This window comes from Bubalus bubalis, chromosome 14 (genome assembly GCF_019923935.1).
Source record: "Bubalus bubalis isolate 160015118507 breed Murrah chromosome 14, NDDB_SH_1, whole genome shotgun sequence".
In the NCBI taxonomy this organism is placed as follows: domain Eukaryota; kingdom Metazoa; phylum Chordata; class Mammalia; order Artiodactyla; family Bovidae; genus Bubalus; species Bubalus bubalis.
In genome coordinates, this window is record NC_059170.1 from 36,871,628 (window position 1) to 36,890,768 (window position 19,141).

Here is a 19,141-nt window from a genome sequence, read left to right on the forward strand (position 1 = left end):
GAGTGGTGTAGTCACCCTGGGAAGGTGGGTCTGTTAACCCAGCTACAGTGTCTGGGGGGCTGTCACCCTGGAGACTGTGAACGTGTACCCCAGGTACAGGGTCTGGAAGTGGGCATCACCCTGGAGACTGGATGTGTGAACACTGGTCAAAGGTCTGCTGAGGTGCTGTCATCCTAGAGACTGTGGACATGTGACTCCAGGTACAAGGTCTGGTGAGGTGCAGAAACTGTGGAGTTTCAACACCAGGTACATGATGTTGAGGGTTCCGTCACCCTGCTATACAAGGATGTTGATGCCAGGTATAGGGTATGGGGAGGGGTTCACCCTGGAGTCTGGATGTGTGACCCAGGTTCACGTTATGGGAAGAAGTGTCACCCTGGAGACTGTGGATATGTGAAACCTTGTATAGGGTCTGGAGGATGGGATCAGACTGGAAACTCTGGATGTGAGAATCCAGGTACAGGATCTGGGAGGGGTGTTACCCTGGAGACTGGATGTGTGACCCCAGTGCATGGTCCAAGAGGGTGTGTCACCCTGGAGACCATGGACATGCGACCCCAAGTTCAGGGTCTGGAAGGGATGTCACCGTGGAAACTGTGGATATATGACCCCAGGTACAGGGTTGGGGGGTGGTCACCCTGGAGACAATAGAATGGGAAGAACTAGAGATCTCTTAAAGAAAATTACAGATACCAAGGGAACATTTCATGCAAATATGGGCACAATAAAGGACAGAAATGGTATGGACCTAACAGAAGCAGAAGATATTAAGAAGAGGTGGCAAGAATACACAGAAGAACTATACAAGAAAGAACTTCATGACCCAGATAACCATGATGGTGTGATCACTCACCTAGAACCAGACATTCTAGAATGTGAAGTCAAGTGGGCCTTAGGAAGCATCATTATGAACAAAGCTAGAGGAGGTGATGGAATTCCAGTTGAGCTATTTCAAATCCTAAAAGATGATGCTGTGAAAGTGATGCACTCAATATGGCAGCAAATTTAGAAAACTCAGCAGTGGCCACAGGACTGGGAAAGGTCAGTTTTCATTCCAATCCCAAAGAAAGACAATGCCAAAGAATGCTCAAACTACTGCATGATTACACTCATCTCACACACTAGCAAAGTAATGCTCAAAATTCTCCAAGCCAGACTTCAAAAGTATGTGAACCATGAACTTCCAGATGTTCAAGCTGGATTTAGAAAAGGCACAAGAATCAGAGATCAAATTGCCAACATCCATTGGATCATTGAAAAAGTAAGAGTGTTCCAGAAAAACATCTCTTTTTTGCTTTATTGACTATGCCAAAGCCTTTGACTGTGTGGATCACAACAAACTGTGGAAAATTCTTAAAGAGATGGGAATACCAGACCACCTGACCTGCCTCCTGAGAAATCTATGCAGGTTAGGAAGCAACAGTTAGAACTAGACATGGAACAACAGACTGGTTCCAAATCAGGAAAGGAGTACATCAAGGCTGTATATTGTCACCCTGCTTATTTAACTTATATGCAGAGTACATCACAAGAAATGCTGGACTGGATGAAGCACAAGCTGGAATTAAGTTTGCTGGGAGAAATATCAATAACCTCAGATATGCAGATGACACCATCCTTATGGCATTAAGAGAAGAAGAACTAAAGAGCCTTTTGATGAAAATGAAAGAGGAGAGTGAAAAAGTTGACTTAAAACTCAACATTCAGGAAAGTAAGATCATGGCATCTGTTCCCATCACTTCATGGCAAATAGATGGGGAAACAATGGAAACAGTGACAGACTTTATTTTGGGTGCTCCAAAATCACTGCAGATGGTGATTGCAGCCATGAAATTAAAGATGCTTGCTCCTTGGAAGAAAAGTTATGACCAACCTAGACAGCATATTAAAAAGCAGAGACATCACTTTGTCAACAAAGGTCCATCTAGTCAAGGCTATGGTTTTTCCAGTAGTCATGTATGGTTGTGAGAGTTGGACTATAAACAAAACTGAGCGTGGAAGAATTGATGCTTTTGAACTGTGGTGTTGGAGAAGACTCTTGAGAGTCATTTGGACTGCAAGATCAAACCAGTCCATCCTAAAGGAATTCAGTCCTGAATATTCATTGGAAGGACTAATGCTGAAGCTTGAAAGTCCAATACTTTGGCCACCTGATGCAAAGAACTGCCTCATTGGAAAAAACCCTGATGCTGGGAATGATTGAAGGTGGGAGGAGAAGGGGATGACAGAGGATGAGATGGTTGGATGGCATCACCGACTCAATGGACGTGAGTTTGAGTAAGCTCCAGGAGTTGGTGATGGACAAGGGAAGCCTGGAATGCTGCAGTCCATGGGGTTGCAAAGAGTCGGCATGACTGACCAGCTGAACTGAACTGAACTGTTGGTGTTAGGAAGTGTTCTAATTTCATTCTTTTACATGTAGCTGTCCAGTTTTCCCAGCACCATTTATTGAAGAGGCCGTCTGCCCCATTGTATATTCTTGCTTCCTTTGTCAGGAATAAGGTACCCATAGGTGCATGGGCTTATTTCTGGGCTTTCTGTCTTGTTCCATTTGTCTATATTTCTGTTTTTGTGCCAATACCATACTGTCTTGATGACTGTAGCTTTGTAGTATAATCTAAAGTCAGGATGGTTGAATCCTCCAACTCCATTCTTCTTTCTCAGGACTGCACTGGCTATTCAGGGCTTTTTGTGTTTCTGTATGAATTGTGAAATTTTTTGTTCTAGTTCTGTGCAAAATGCTATTGGTAGTTTGATGGGGATCTTATTGAATCTATAGATTGCATTTGGTAATATAGTCATTTTCACAATATTGATGATTCCTACCCAGGAACATGGAATATCTCTCCATCTGTTTATGTCATCTTCGATTTCTTTTATTCAGTTCAGTTCAGTTCGTTTCAGTCGCTCAGTCGTGTCCGACTCTTTGCGACCACATGAATTGCAGCACACCAGGCCTCCCTGTCCATCGCCAATTCCTGGAGTTCACTCAAACTCACATCCATCGAGTCGGTGATGCCATCCAGCCATCTTATCCTCTGTTGTCCACTTTTCCTCCTGCCCCCAATCCCTCCCAGCATCAGAGTCTTTTCCAATGAGTCAACTCTTCGCATGAGGTGGCCAAAATACTGGAGTTTCTCAGCTTTAGCAACATTCCTTCCAAAGAACACCCAGGACTGATCTTCAGAATGGACTGGTTGGATCTCCTTACAGTCCATGGGACTTTCAAGAGTCTTTTCCAACACCACAGTTCAAAAGCATCAATTCTTCGGCACTCAGCTTTCTTCACAGTCCAAATCACAGATCCATACATGACTACTGGAAAAACCATAGCCTTGACTAGACGAACCTCTGTTGGCAAAGTAATGTCTCTGCTTTTTAATATGCTATCTAGGTTGGTCATAACTTTCCTTCCAAGGGGTAAGCATCTTTTAATTTCATGGCTGCAGTCACCATCTGCAGTGATTTTGGAGCCCCAAAATAAGAAAATCTGACACTGTTTCCACTGTTTCCCCATCTATTTGCCATGAAGTGATGGAACCAGATGCCATGATCTTCATTTTCTGAATGTTGAGCTTTAAGCCAACTTTTTCACTCTCCACTTTCACTTTCATCAAGAGGCTTTTGAGTTCCTCTTCACTTTCTGCCATAAGGGTGGTGTCATCTGCATATCTGAGGTTATTGATATTTCTCCCAGCAATCTTGATTCCAGCTTGTGTTTCTTCCAGTCCAGCGTTTCTCACGATGTACTCTGCATAGAAGTTAAATAAGCAGGGTGAGAATATACAGCCTTGACATACTCCTTTTCCTATTTGGAACCAGTCTGTTGTTCCATGTCCAATTCTAACTGTTGCTTCCTGACCTGCATATAGGTTTCTCAAGAGGCAGGTCAGGTGGTCTGGTATTCCCATCTCTTTCAGAATTTTCCGCAGTTTATTGTGATCCACACAGTCAAATGCTTTGGCATAATCAATAAAGCAGAAATAGATGTTTTTCTAGATTTCTCTTGCTTTTTCGATGATCCAACAGAGATGTTGGCAATTTGATCTCTGGTTGCTCTGCCTTTTCTAAAACCAGCTTGAACATCTGGAAGTTCATGGTTCACATACTGCTAAAGCCTGGCTTGGAGAATTTTGAACATTACTTTACTAGCGTGTAAGATGAGTGCAATTGTGCAGTAGGTTGAGCATTCTTTGGCATTGCCTTTCTTTGGGATTGGAATGCAAACTGACCTTTTCCAGTCCCGTGGCCATTGCTGAGTTTTCCAAATTAGTGTCTTATAATTTTCTGTGTATAGTTCTTTTGTCTCCTTCAGTTCAGTTCAGTTCAGTTGCTCAGCCATATCTGACTCTTTGCGACCTCATGAACCACAGCACGCCAGGCCTTCCTGTCCATCACCGACTCCTGGAGTCCACCCAAACCCATGTCCATTGAGTCGGTGATGCCATCCAACCATCTCATCCTCCGTCATCCCCTTCTCCTCCTACCCTCGATCTTTCCCACCATCAGGGTCTTTTCCAATGAGTCAGCTTTTGCATCAGGTGGCCAAAGTATTGGAGTTTCAGCTTCAATATCAGTCCTTCCAATGAACACCCAGGACTGATCTCCTTTAGAATGGACTAGTTGGATCTCCTTGCAGTCCAAGGGACTCTCAAGAGTCTTCTCCAACACCACAGTTCAGAAGCATCAATTCTTCAGTGCTCAGCTTTCTTTATAGTCCATCTCTCACATCCACACACGACTGCTGGAAAAACCATAGCCTTGACTAGACGGACCTTTGGTGGCAAAGGCAAAGTAATGTCTCTGTTTTTTAATATGCTGTCTAGTTTGGTCATAACTTTCCTTCTAAGGAGTAAGCATCTTTTAATTTCATGGTTCCAATCACCATCTGAAGTGATTTTGGAGCCCAGAAAAATAAAGTCAGCCACTGTTTCCCCTGTTTCCCCATCTATTTGCCATGAACTGATGGGACTGGATGCCACGATCTTAGGTTTCTGAATATTAAGCTTTAAGCCAACTTTTTCACTCTCCTCTTTCACTTTCATCAAGAGGCTCTTTAGTTCTTCTTCACTTTCTGCCATGAGGGTGGTGTCATCTGCATGTCTGAGGTTATTGATATTTCTCCTGGCAATCTTGATTTGTCTCCTTAGGTAAGCTTATTCCTAGATATTTAATTCTATTTTTTGCATTGGTGAATGTGATTGATTCCTTAATTTCTCTTTCTAATTTTTCATTGTTAGCATATAGAAATGCAAGTGATTTCTGTGTATTGATTTTGTATCCTGCTACTTTGCTAAATTCACTGATTAGCTTTAGTAATTTTCTGATACTTTTTTAGGGTTTTCTATGTACAGTATCATGTCATCTGCAAACAGTGAGAGCTTTACTTCTTGTTTTCAGATCTGGATTTCTTTTTTTTTTTTATTCTCTGATTGCTGTAGCTAGGACTTTCAGAAATATGTTGAATAATAGTGACGAAAGTGGACATCCTTGTCTTGTTCCTGATCTTAGGGGGAATGCTTTCAGTTTTTCACCAGTGAGAATAATGTTTCTGTAGGCTTATCATATATTGCCTTTACTATGTTGAGGTAGGTTCCTTCTATGCCCATTTTTTGAAGAGTTTTAATCATAAATGGGTGCTGAATATTGTCAAAGACTTTTTCTGCATCTATTGAGATGATATATGGATTTTATCTTTCAATTTGTTAATATAGTGTATCACAGTGATTGATTTGCATATATTGAAGAATCCTTGCATCCCTGGAATAAACCCAACTTGATCACGGTGTATGAGCTTTTTGATGTGTTGCTGAATTCTGTTTGCTAACATTTTGCTGAGGATTTTTGCATATATGTTCATCAGTGATATTGGCCTGTGGTTTTCTTTTTGTGTGTTGTCTTTGTCTGCTTTTGGTATCAGGGTGCTGGTGGCCTTGTAGAATGAGTTTGGAAGTGTTCCTTCCTCTACAATTTTTGAAAGAGTTTAGAAGGACAGGCATTAGCTCTTCTCTAAATGTTTGATAGAATGCTCCTGTGAAGCCATCTGGTCCTGGGCTTTTGTTTTTGGGGAGATTTTTGATCACAGCTTCAATTTCAGTGCTTGTAACTAGGTTGTTCATAACTTCTATTTCTTCCTGGTTCAGTCTTGGAAAATTGACTTTTTCTAAGAATCTGTCCATTTCTTCCAGGTTATCCATTTAATGCCATATAGTTGTCCATAATAGTCCTTTGTATTTCTTCATTGTCTGCTGTAACCTCTCCTTTTTCATTTCTAATTTTGTTGATTTGTTTCTTCTTTCTTTTTTTCTTGATCAGTCTGGCTAAAGGCTTGTCAATTTTGTTTATCTTCTCAAAGGACCAGTTTTTAGTTTTATTAGTCTTTACTATTATTTCGTTTATTTCTTTTTCACTTATTTCTGCTCAGATCTTTAAGATTTCTTTCCTTCTACTAATTTTGGGGTTTCTCTGTTCTTCTTTATCCAGTTGTTTCAGGTGTAAAGTTAGGTTGTCTATTCGATGTTTTTCTTGTTTCTAGAATTAGGATTGTATTGCTACAAACTTCCCTCTTAGAACTTCTCTTGCTGCATCCCATAGATTTTGAGTTGTTGTGTTTTCATTGTCGTTAGTTTCTAGAAATTTTTTGATTTCCCTTTTGATTTCTTCAGTAACCTGTTGGGTATTTAGAAATGTGTTGTTTAATCTCCATGTGTTTGTTTTCCTACAGTTTTTTTTCTTGTAACTGATATCTAGTCTCATAGCATGATACGATTTAAATTTTCTTAAATTTACTGAGGTTTAATTTGTGACCCAAGATGTGGTCTATGTTGGAGAATGTTCCGTGTGCACTTGAGAAGAAGGTGTATTCTTCTGCATTTGCATGGAATGTCCTGAAGATATCAATGAGATTCATTTCATCTAATGTATCGTTTAAGACTTGTGTTTTCTTATTAATTTTCTGTTTTGGTGATCTGTCCATTGGTGTGAGTGGTGTGTTAAAGTCTCCTCTATTATTGTGTTATATTTTTTCCCATTCTGAAGGCTGTCTTTTCACCTTGCTTATAGTTTCCTTCGTTGTGCAAAAGCTTTTAAGTTATTTAGGTCCCATTTGTTTATTTTTGCTTTTATTTCCATTACTCTGGGAGGTGAGTCATAGAGGATCTTACTGTGATTTATGTCAGAGAGTGTTCTGCCTATATTTTCATCTAGGAATTTTAGTTTCTGGTCTAACATTTACATCTTTAATCCATTTTGAGTTTACTTCTGTGTATAGTGTTAGAAAGTGTTCTAGTTTCATTCTTTTACATGTGGTTGAACAGTTTTCCCAGCACCACTTGTTAAAGAGATTGTCTTTTCTCCATTATATAGTTTAACCTCCTTTGTCAAAGATAAGGTGTCCATAGGTGCGTGGATTCATCTCTGGGCTTTCTATTTTGTTCCATTGATCTATATTTCTGTCTCTGTGCCAGTACCATACTGTCTTGATGACTGTAGCTTTGTAGTATAGTCTGAAGTCAGGAAGGTTGATTCTTCCAGTTCCATTGTTCTTTCTCAAGATTGCTTTGGCTCTTTAGGTTTTTTGTGTTTCCATAAAAATCGTGAAATTATTTGTCCTAGTTCTATGAAAAATACAATTGGTAGCTTTACGGGGGTTGCATTGAATCTATAGATTCCTTTGGGTAGTATACTCATTTTTACTATATTGATTCTTCCAATCCATGAACATGGTATATTTCTCCATCAGTTTGTGTCATCTTTGATTTCTTTCATCAGTGTTTCATAGTTTTCTATATCGGTCTTTTGTTTCTTTAGGTAAATTTATTCCTAAGTGTTTTATTCTTTTTGTTGCAATGGTGAATGGGATTGTTTCCTTAATTTATCTTTGTTTTCTCATTGTTAGTATATAGGAATCCAAGGGGTTTCTGTGTATTAATTTTATATCCTGCAACTTTACTATATTCATTGATTAGCTCTAGTAATTTTCTGGTGGTATCTTTAGGGTTTTCTATGTAGAGGATCATGTCATCTGCAATCAGTGAGAGTTTTACTTCTTCTTTTCCAATTGATGCTTTTGAACTGTGGTGTTGGAGAAGACTCTTGAGAGTCCTTTGGACTGCAAGGAGATCCAACCAGTCCATTCTAAAGGAGAGCAGCCCTAGGTGTTTTTTGGAAGGAATGATGCTAAAGCTGAAACTCCAATACTTCGGCCACCTCATGTGAAGACCTGACTCATTGGAAAAGACTGATGCTGGGAAGGATTGGGGGCAGGAGGAGAAGGGGACGACAGAGGATGAGATGCCTGGATGGCATCACTGACTCGATGTACGTGAGTTTAAGTGAACTCTGGGAGTTGGTGATGGACAGGGAGGCCTGGCATGCTGCAATTCATGGGGTCGCAAACAGTCAGGCATGACTGAGCAACTGAACTGAACTGAACTGAACTTCCAATATGGATTCTTTTTATTTCTTTTTCTTCTCTGATTTCTCTAGCTAAGATTTCCAAAACTATGTTGAATAGTAGTGGTGAGAGTGGGCACCCTTGTCTTTTTCCTGACTTTAGAGGAAATGCTTTCAATTTTTCACCATTGAGGATAATGTTTGCTGTGGGTTTATCAGAGATGGCTTTTATTATGTTGAGGTGTGTTACTTCTATGTTTGCTTTCTGGAGAGTTTTTATCATAAATGTGTGTTGAATTTTGTCAGAGGCTTTCTCTGCATCTATTGAGATAATCATATGGTTTTTATGTTTCAATGTGTTAATGTGATGTATCACATGGATTGTTTTGCAAATATTGAAGAATCATTGCATCCCTGGGATAAAGCCCACTTGGTCATGATGTATGATCTTTTAAATATGTTGTTGGATTCTGTTTGCTAGAATTTTGTTGAGGATTTTTGCATCTATGTTCATCAGTGATATTGGCCTGTAGTTTTTGTGTGTGTGTGTGTGGCATCTTTTTCTGGTGTTGGTATTAGGGTGATGGTGGTATCACAGAATGAGTTTGGGAGTTTACCTTCCTCTGCAATTTTTGGCAAGAGTTTGAGATGGATAAATGTTAGCTCTTCTCTAAATTTTTGGTAGAATTCACCTGTGAAGCCATCTGGTCCCGGGCTTTTGTTTGTTGGAAGATTTTTGATTACAGTTTCAATTTCCGAGCTTGTGATGTGTCTGTTAAGATTTTCTATTTCTTTCTGGTTCAGTTTCAGAAGGTTATACTCTTCTAAGAATTCATCAATTTCTTCCATAGTGTCCACTTTATTGGTATAGTTGCTGATAGTACTCTCTTATGATCCTTTGTATTTCTGTGTTGTCTGTTGTGATTTCTCCATTTTCATTTCTAATTTTGTTGATTTGATTCTTCTCCCTTTTTCCTTGATGAGTCTAGGTAATGGTTTGTCTATTTTATTTATCTTCTCAAAGAACCAGCTTTTAGTTTTGTTGATTTTTGCTGAGGTCGCCTTTGTTTCTTTTTCAGTTATTTCTGCTCTGATTTTTATTATTTCTTCTAGCAACTTTGGGGCTCTTTATTTCTTCTTTTTCTAGTTGCTGTAGGTATAAAGTTAGGTTATTTGTTTGATGTTTCTCTTGTTTCTTGAGGTAAACTTGTATTGCTATGAGCCTTCCTCTTAGCACACTTTTACTGAATCCCATAGGTTTTGGGTTGTTGTGTTTTCATTTTCATTTGTTTCTATGCATATTTTTATTTCCTTTTTGATTTCTTCTGTGGCTTTTTGGTTATTCAGAAGTATGTTGTTTAGCTCCATATGTTTGTATTGTTAATAGTTTTTTTTCCTGTAGTTGATATCTAATCTTACCACATTTTGATCAGAAAAGATGTTTGGAATGATTTAAACTTTTTTGAATTTACCAAGGCTAGATTTATGGCCCAGGATATAATTTATCTGGGAGAATGTTCCGTGTGCATTTGAGAAAAAGGTAAAATTCATTGTTTTGAAGTTACTCAGTTGTGTCTGACTCTTTGCGACCCCATGGACTGTAGCCCACCAGTCTCCTCCATCCATGGAAATTTCTAGGCAAGAGTACTGGAATGGGTTGCCATTTCCTTCTCCAGGGGACCTTCTTGACCCAGAGATCAAATCCGGGTCTCCCCCATTGTGGGCAGATGCTTTACTGTCTGAGCCACCAGGAAATCCTGAAATGTCCTATAGATAACAATTAGGTCTAACTGGTCCATTGTATCATTTAAACTTGTGTTTCCTTGCTAATTTTCTGTTTGGTTGATCTATTCATAGGTATGAGTGGGGTATTAAAGTCTCCCACTATTATTGTGTTACTGTTAATTTCCCCTTTCGTACTTGTTAGCATTTGCCTTATGTATTGAGGTGCTCCTATGTTGGGTGCAAATATATTTATAGTTGTTATATCTTCCTCTTGGATTGATCCTTTAATCATTGTGTAGTGTCCTTCCTTGTCTCTTTTCACGGTCTTTATTTCGAAGTCTATTTCATCTGATAGAAGTGTTGCTACTCCTGCTTTCTTTCAGTCTCCATTTGCATGAAATATCTTTTTCCAGCCCTTCACTTTCAGTTTGTATGTGTCCCTTGGTTTGAGATGGGTCTCATGTAAACAACATATATAGGGGTCTTGTTTTTGTATCCATTTGGCCAGTCTTTTTCTTCTGGTTGGGGCATTCAACCCATTTACATTTAAGGTAATCATTGATAAGTATGACCCCATTGCCATTTACTTTGTTGTTTTGGGTTTGATTTTATAAACCTTTTCTGTGTTTCCTGTCTAGAGAAGGTCCTTTAGTATTTGTCATAGAACTGGTTTTGTGGTGCTAAATTCTCTCAGATTTTGCTTGTCTGTAAAGCTTTTGATTTCGCCTTGATATCTGAATGAGATCCTTGCTGGGTGTAGTAATCTTGTAGGTATTTCTCTTTCCTCAATACAAGTATGGCCTGCCATTCCCTTCTGCCTTGAAGAGTTTCTATTGAAAGATCATCTGTTATCCTTATGGGGATCCCCTTGTGTTTTATTTGCTGCTTTTCCCTTGCTGCTTTTAATATTTTCTCTTTGTGTTTGATCTTCATTCTTTTGATTAACATATGTCTTGGGTGTTTTGCTTCGGGTTTATCCTGTTTGGGTATCTCTGGGTTTCTTGAACTTGGATGGATATTTCCTTCCCCATTTTAGAGAAGTTTTCAACTATTATTTCCTCAAGTATTTTCTCATGCCCTTTCTTTTTGTCTTCTTCTTCTGGGACACCTATAATTCAAATGTTGGGGTGTTTAACATTGACCCAGAGGTCTCTGAGGTTGTCCTTATTTCTTTTAATTCTTTTTTCCTCTCTGCTTCATTTATTTCCACCCTTCTGTCTTCCACCTCACCCATCCTCTCTTCTGCCTCAGTTATTCTACTGTTGATTCCCTCCAGAGTGCTTTTGATCTCGGTTATTGCATTATTTATCATTGATTGACTTTTCTTTATTTCTTCTAGGTCCTTAGTTAAACATTTCTTGCATTTTCTCGATTCTTGCCTCTAGTCTGTTTATCTGTAGCTCCATTTTGTTTTCAAGATTTTGGATCATCTTTACTATCATTATTCTGAATTCTTTTTCAGGTAGACTCCCTATCTCCCCTCTTTTGTTAGGTTTGGTGGGTATTTATCGTGTTCCTTTACCTGTTGAATATTTCTCTGCCTCTTCATTATGTTTAGATTGCTGTGTTTGGGTTGCCCTTTCTGTAGGCTGGAAGTTAGTGTTTCCTGTTTGTTGTGGAGTCTGCTCCCTGTGGGTGGGGTTGGACTAACGGCTTGTCAAGGTTTCCTGGTTGGGGGGAGCTTGTGCCTGTGTTCTGGTGGGTGGAACTGGATCTCTTCTCTCTGGAGTGCAATAAAGTGTCCAGTAGTGAGTTTTGGGGTGTCTATGGGCTTGGTGTGGCTTTGGGCAGCCTGTCTTTTAATGCTCAGGGTTGTATTCCTGCTTTGCTAGAGAATTAGTGTGGTATGTCTTTAACTGGAACTTGTTGGCTCTTGGGTGGACCTTGGTTTCAGTGTAGGTATGGAGACTTTGGGGTGAGCTCTTGTCTATTAATGTTCCCTGGTATCAAGAATTCTTTGATGATCTCAAGGTTTGGAGTTTACACTCCTACCTCTGGCTTTCAGTCCTTCTCTTACAGTAGCCTCAAGACTTCTCCATCCATATAGCACAGATGCTAAAAGATCTAGGTTAATAGTGAAACAGTCCTCCACACCAAGGGACACTGAGAGAGATCCATAGTTACATAGAGAACAAAAGAGGGAGGAGGAAGATAGAGGTAACCAGGAGGAGAAGAGGGGGAGTCAAAAGGGGAGAGAGAAATCTTGCCAGTAATCAGTTCCCTAAGTGTTTTCCACAGCCTGGAACACCCAGAGGGATTCTCAGAGTTAAGTAGATAAGAGGAGGGGGAGGAAGGAGATAGAGGTGACCTGGGGAGAAAAGGGAGAGCCAAAATAGGGGAGAGCAATGAAGCCAGTAACTACATCCCCCCTTTTGAAGAGAATGGACTGCCTTTCTGGGTGCCTGGTATCCTCCACCAGCATTCAGAAGTTGTTTTGTGGAAGTTGTTCAACATTCAAATGATCTTTTGATGAATTTGTTGGGGAGAAAGTGGTCTTCCTGTCCTGTTCCTCCACCATCTTGGGCCCCTCAATACATTTTAGCCAACATTATAATTGCTATTATTAATGTTGTTGATCTAAAATATTAAAAGTATCATTTGAGGCTAACTGGTTTGAAAAGTCCTATTCCTATTCGACATGACATCTTTGAGAGATAACATGAAGATAAAAGTGAAGATTTTCTTATCAAAGCAGCAGGCTTTCTCTTAGCCTAAAAATCTAAGATGAATTTATCAATTAGTTTTTGATCCCCTCTACTTCTAAGAGGATGAAGCCACAAGAACTCCCCTACAATATTGGTTCCTTCCCTCCACCCCCAAAGTGGGTTAGGTTGAGTGTGTCTGAAACTCATGACTCATACTCCAGGCTTCAGTTTCCTCCTTCACTGATATGGCATTTCAGTATACAGAGCTATCCAAGCCCTTGATCCAGGTCCAGCTCACTTTTCTTACATACATTTCTTGTGTTGCTTCTTTTCTCTGAGTGTAAGACTGAGTGAATACTCAATCTTCCTTGCATCTACTCCTAAGATTGATTAACTGCTTTCACTGAATTGACTTCCACTTCTTAGCTACTCCTAATCACTACCCTCATTTCCAGCCCCTGGCTTGCACCTGGTTTTGAAGTGTCAAAGTCCTTATTCACTCATGTATCAGCCACCATCCCAGCACATTCCCTTATGCTCATCATCATGGTGCAGGAAACTGTCAACCTGTCACTAAAATCCCTTAGCATCTCCACTCCCTTCCTTGTTCCCATCTCTTCCACTCTCTTCACCAGGAGGGTCCAAGGAAAATCTTTTGTTCTTTGTAATAGATGATGAGATCCATGTATAAGCAAATCAAAGACTTCAGTTCAGTTCAGTTCAGTCGTTCAGTTGTGTCCAACTCTTTGCAACCCCATGAATTGCAGCACGTGAGGCCTCCCTGTCCATCACCACCTCCTGGAGTTCACTCAAACTCATGCTCATCGAGTCGGTGATGCCATCCAGCCATCTATTGTCTGTTATCCCCTTCTCCTGCCCCAAATCCCTCCCAGCATCAGAGTCTTTTCCAATGAGTCAACTCTTCGCATGAGGTGGCCAAAGTATTGGAGTTTCAGCTTCAGCATCAGTCCTTCCAATGAACACCCAGGACGGATCTCCTTTAAGATGGACAGGTTGGATCTCCTTGCAGTCCAAGGGACTCTCAAGAGTCTTCTTCAACACCACACTTCAAAAGCATCAATTCTTCGGCACTCAGCTTTCTTCACAGTCCAACGCTCACATCCATACATGACCACTGGAAAAACCATAGCCTTGACTAGATGGACCTTTGTTGGCAAAGTAATATCTCTGCTTTTGAATATGCTATCTAGGTTGGTCATAACTTTGCTTCCAAGGAGTAAGTGTTTTTTAATTTCATGGCTGCAGTCACCATCTGCAGTGATTTTGGAGCCCAAAAATAAGAAAATCTGACACTGTTTCCACTGTTTCCCCATCTATTTGCCATGAAGTGATGGAACCAGATGCCATGATCTTCATTTTCTGAATGTTGAGCTTTAAGCCAACTTTTTCACTCTCCTCTTTCACTTTCATCAAGAGGCTTTTGAGTTCCTCTTCACTTTCTGCCATAAGGGTGGTGTCATCTGCATATCTGAGGTTATTGATATTTCTCCCAGCAATCGTGATTCCAGCTTGTGCTTCTTCCAGCCCAGCGTTTCTCATGATGTACTCTGCATAGAAGTTAAGTAAGCAGGGTGACAATATACAGCCTTGACGAACTCCTTTTCCTATTTGGAACCAGTCTGTTGTTCCATGTCCAGTTCTAACTGTTGCTTCCTGACCTGCATATAGGTTTCTCAAGAGGCAGGTCAGGTGGCCTGGTATTCCCATCTCTTTCAGAATTTTCCACAGTTTATTGTGATCCACACAGTCAAAGGCTTTGGCATAGTCAATAAAACAGAAATACATGTTTTTCTGGAACTCTCTTGCTTTTTCCATGATCCGGGGAAGTTGGCAATTTGATCTCTGGTTCCTCTGCCTTTTCTAAAACCAACTTGAACATCTGGAAGTTCACGGTTCACGTATTGCTGAAGCCTGGCTTGGAGAATTTTGAGCATTACTTTACTAGTGTGTGAGATGAGTGCAGTTGTGTAGTAGGTTGAGCATTTTTTGGCATTGTCTTTCTTTGGGATTGAAATGAAAACTGACCTTTTCCAGTCCTCTGGCCACTACTGAGTTTTCCAAATTTGCTGGCATATTGAGTGCAGCACTTTCAAAGCATCATCTTTCGGGATTTGGAATAGCTCAACTGGAATTCCATCACCTCCACTAGCTTTGTTTGTAGTGAGACTTATGAGCTGCCAAATAGCCATGTGTTTCCCTCCCTCTCACCCTTGTTTTAACCAACCAATTTGTCAGTTCATGAGTTCAACAATACAGCATTAAGTAAAAAGGCAAAACTATTAATGATCCATGGGGCTAGAGAGTGGTGGTTACCTTGGTGGGAATGGGGTCTGGATAGCGATTGAGAGGATGCCCAAAATTGGACTTCTGGAATGCAACATCTTTGTTTTTTTCCCCATCTGGTGCATGTGTGTACTCACTTTGTATAAATGGAGATACACTCATATGCATCTTTCTACATATATATCAAACTTCAATAAAAAGTTTACATTTAAAACTTAAAAAAAAAAAATCTTTTCAAGTAAAGCACCCTAAAAGAAAAAGGTTTAGTTTTAACATTTGGTCAGCTGATGCTAACCTCAACCTGTTCATAGAAAAGTAGTAACAGGTATGAAAATTTGGAAGGGAATAATCATCACTGCAGATCAGTTGAGTAATACATGAAAGGCAAAGTTATTAAGTTGGCAGAAGAGTAACTATTATCATTGCAAAGCTCAATTTTTTAATCTATAAAAACAGTCATGCAATTATTTTACATGCAAATACATTTGGAATAGGTAATGTTTGCTTCTCTAATTAAAATGTGATTTATCAGATTTCTGACCTTGCTTTGGGTGTGTGTGAAAATAAAACTCCCTTAATACTCACACCTTAGGGTTAGTAAAGACTTTAAAAGACACATTCTCACACACATATTAGTAGAAAAATGCCCATACTGGAGTCACCCAGACCTTGACTTTGTCTATCACCTTATATTTTTATAATGGTTCCAAGTGCCTTATTTCATTTGAGTCCTGTGCATGTATAAGCATGTTATCCAATAAAAGATCCTTCACCCTGGAGAATTCTCCCTTTCATAAAGGTCACTCTAAAAATCAAAGTGGGACTGGGAACTTCTTCCAAGTGGGGCAGTCTGTGCAAATCCAATTTCCCATAAGGTAACCGGGTGTTAATGTTTGACATCTAAAGTCAAAGTGACGGGGGCTGAGGTAGTCTGTTATACTCCAGTTGCAAAGGCCATTCTAATAAACTCTGTTTTTATTATTTTTTAATATAAATTTATTTATATTAATTGGAGGCTAATTACTTTACAATATTGTATTGGTTTTGCCATACATTAACATGAATCTGACACGGGTGTACACGTGTTCCCCATCCTGAACCCCCCTCCCACCTCCCTCCCTGTACCATCCCTCTGGGTCATCTCAGTGCACTGCCCCGAGCATCCTGTATCATGCATTGAACCTGGACTGGCAATTCGTTTCACATGTGATATACATGTTTCAATGCCATTCTCCCAAATCATCCCACCCTCGCCCTCTCCCACAGAGTCCAAAAGACTGTTCTATACATCTGTGTCTCTTTTGCTGTCTCGCATACAGGGTTAAATAGGAAAAGAATTTCGTCAAGGCTGTATATTGTCACCCTGCTTATTTAACTTATATGGAGAGTACATCATGAGAAACGATGGACTGGAAGAAACACAAGCTGGAATCAAGATTGCCGGGAGAAATATCAATAACCTCAGATATGCAGATGACACCACCCTTATGGCAGAAAGTGAAGAGGAACTCAAAAGCCTCTTGATGAAAGTGAAAGTGGAGAGTGAAAAAGTTGGCTTAAAGCTCAACATTCTGAAAACGAAGATCATGGCATCCGGTCCTATCACTTCATAGGAAATAGATGGGGAAACAGTGGAAACAGTGTCAGACTTTATTTTTCTGGGCTCCAAAATCACTGCAGATGGTGATTGCAGCCATGAAATTAAAAGACGCTTACTCCTTGGAAGGAAAGTTATCACCAACCTAGATAGCATATTCAAAAGCAGAGACATTACTTTGCCAACAAAGGTTCGTCTAGTCAAGGCTATGGTTTTTCCTGTGGTCATGTACGGATGTGAGAGTTGGACTGTGAAGAAGGCTGAGTGCCAAAGAATTGATGCTTTTGAACTGTGGTGTTGGAGAAGACTCTTGAGAGTCCCTTGGACTGCAAGGAGATCCAACCAGTCCATTCTGAAGGAGATCAGCCCTGGGATTTCTTTGGAAGGAATGATGCTAAAGCTGAAACTCCAGTACTTTGGCCACCTCATGCGAAGAGTTGACTCATTGGAAAAGACCCTGATGCTGGGAGGGATTGGGGGCAGGAGGAGAAGGGGACAACAGAGGATGAGATGGCTGGATGGCATCACTGACTTGATGGACGTGAGTCTGGGTGAACTCCAGGAGTTGGTGATGGAAAGGGAGGCCTGGCATGCTGCGATTCATGGGGTTGAAAAGAGTTGGACACGACTGAGCAACTGATCTGATCTGATCTGATACTGTATTGGTGTTTTTCTTTCTAGCTTACTTCACTCTGTATAATAGGCTCCATAAACTCCTCTTTTAAAAGAAAAAAACAGGACTATCCCAGAGCAAAATTCCATGGAAAGTCCAACTGTGCCAGCCAGAATCACCTTACTCTGCCAAGAGAAAAATATAAATTTTACCAACAAGTTCCAGTATCCAGGTTCACACTCAGGATGTGTCCCCACAGTATCCAAGAAATTTCCAGGCAGACCTAGGATCAGAGGATCTCTCCTACAGAAAAAAAACCAAAAACAAAAACAAAAAACTGTGACGTTTGAAACAAATGTTTGGATGTTTGTTTGCTTCCTGTGAGTGTGGAGGCCTTCCCTGTGGTAACGCAGTCAGGGGAAATTGTTACTGAAAAATGACCTCCAAGCAAGCATTTTCAAGCAGTGTGTTACTCTCAGCAAACAGAATGATGGGAAAGCTATGTTCTTTCAGTGATGGAAGCAGATCAAAAGAGAGTGTGTTTTCAGGCATTTCTCTATCAGGAACTGTCTAGATTCTAAGATGTGAGAATTCTAGGATTGCACAGAGGACCTAATTTCCAGAGTCAAGGCACTCTGTTTCCCTGCACTTTCCGAGCCTTGTAAACACATTCCTAGATAATACTGTGTCTGCCCATGAGGAAACAGGCTGCGCAAGTGTGTCTGAGAATGCCGAGTGCCATACTGTGGTTACCTAGATGAGTTGACCTTCCACTGGAAAAGGGCAAGTGGCTAGGAGTTGCAGCCTGCCTGCTTGTCTCAGAAATCTCGAAGGGTTGACCAAAGCTATCACTGTCACAATTAAGAAAACAACAATTGGATGGACTTTCAAGCAGTTGTTAAGCCACATCATTTTAGGCCCAGCAGAGAGGAAAATGCGAATTTTGCCAACAAATTCCAGTATCCAGTTTCACACTCAAGATGTGTCCCCACAGTATCCAAGAATTTTCCAGACAGATCTAGGATCACTGGATCTCTCCTGCAGAGAAAACATGATGGAACAGACTTTAGGATGTTTTCCGTGAGAGTGTGGGGGGGTCTTCCCTAAGTTAACACAGTCAGGGGAAATAGTTACTGAAAAATGACCTTCAAGCAAGCATTTTCAAGCAATGTGTTACTCTCAGCACACAGAATGCTGGGAAAGCTATGTTCCTTCAATGAATGAAAGGCATCAAAAGAGAATGTGATTTCAGTCTTCTGTCTATCAGGAACTGTCAAGATTCTCAGTTGTTAGAACTCCAGGTTTGCACAGAGGACCTAATTTCCAGGTCAGTACAGTATGTTTCCCTGCACTTTTCAAGCCTTTTAAACACATTCCTCGCTCAAACTGGGACTGCACATGAGGAACAGGCAGAGGAGTGTGTCTGAGAATGCTGAGTACCATATTATGTTACATAGATCCATTGAACTTCCACTGGAAATGGGACAGTAGCTAGCATGGCAAGCCACCTGCTTGCTTCAGAAATCTCAAAGGGTTGACCAAAGCAATCACTATCACAAATAAGAAAACAGTGATTGAGTGGATTTTCAAGTAGCTGCTAGGCTGCACCGTTTTGGGGCCAACCGAGAGAAAACTGTGAATCTTGCCACCAAGGTCCTGTATGTAGGTTCACACTCAGGATGTGTCCCTGCAGTATCCAAGAGTTTTGCAGACAGACCTAGGCTCTCTGGATCTCTCCTGTAGAGAAAACATGATAGAACAGTGGTTTGGATGTTGGTTTGCCACTCCCTGTGAGTATGGGGCCCTTTCCTATGGTAGCACCATCAGAGGAATTTGCTACTGAAAAATGACCTCCAAGCAAGC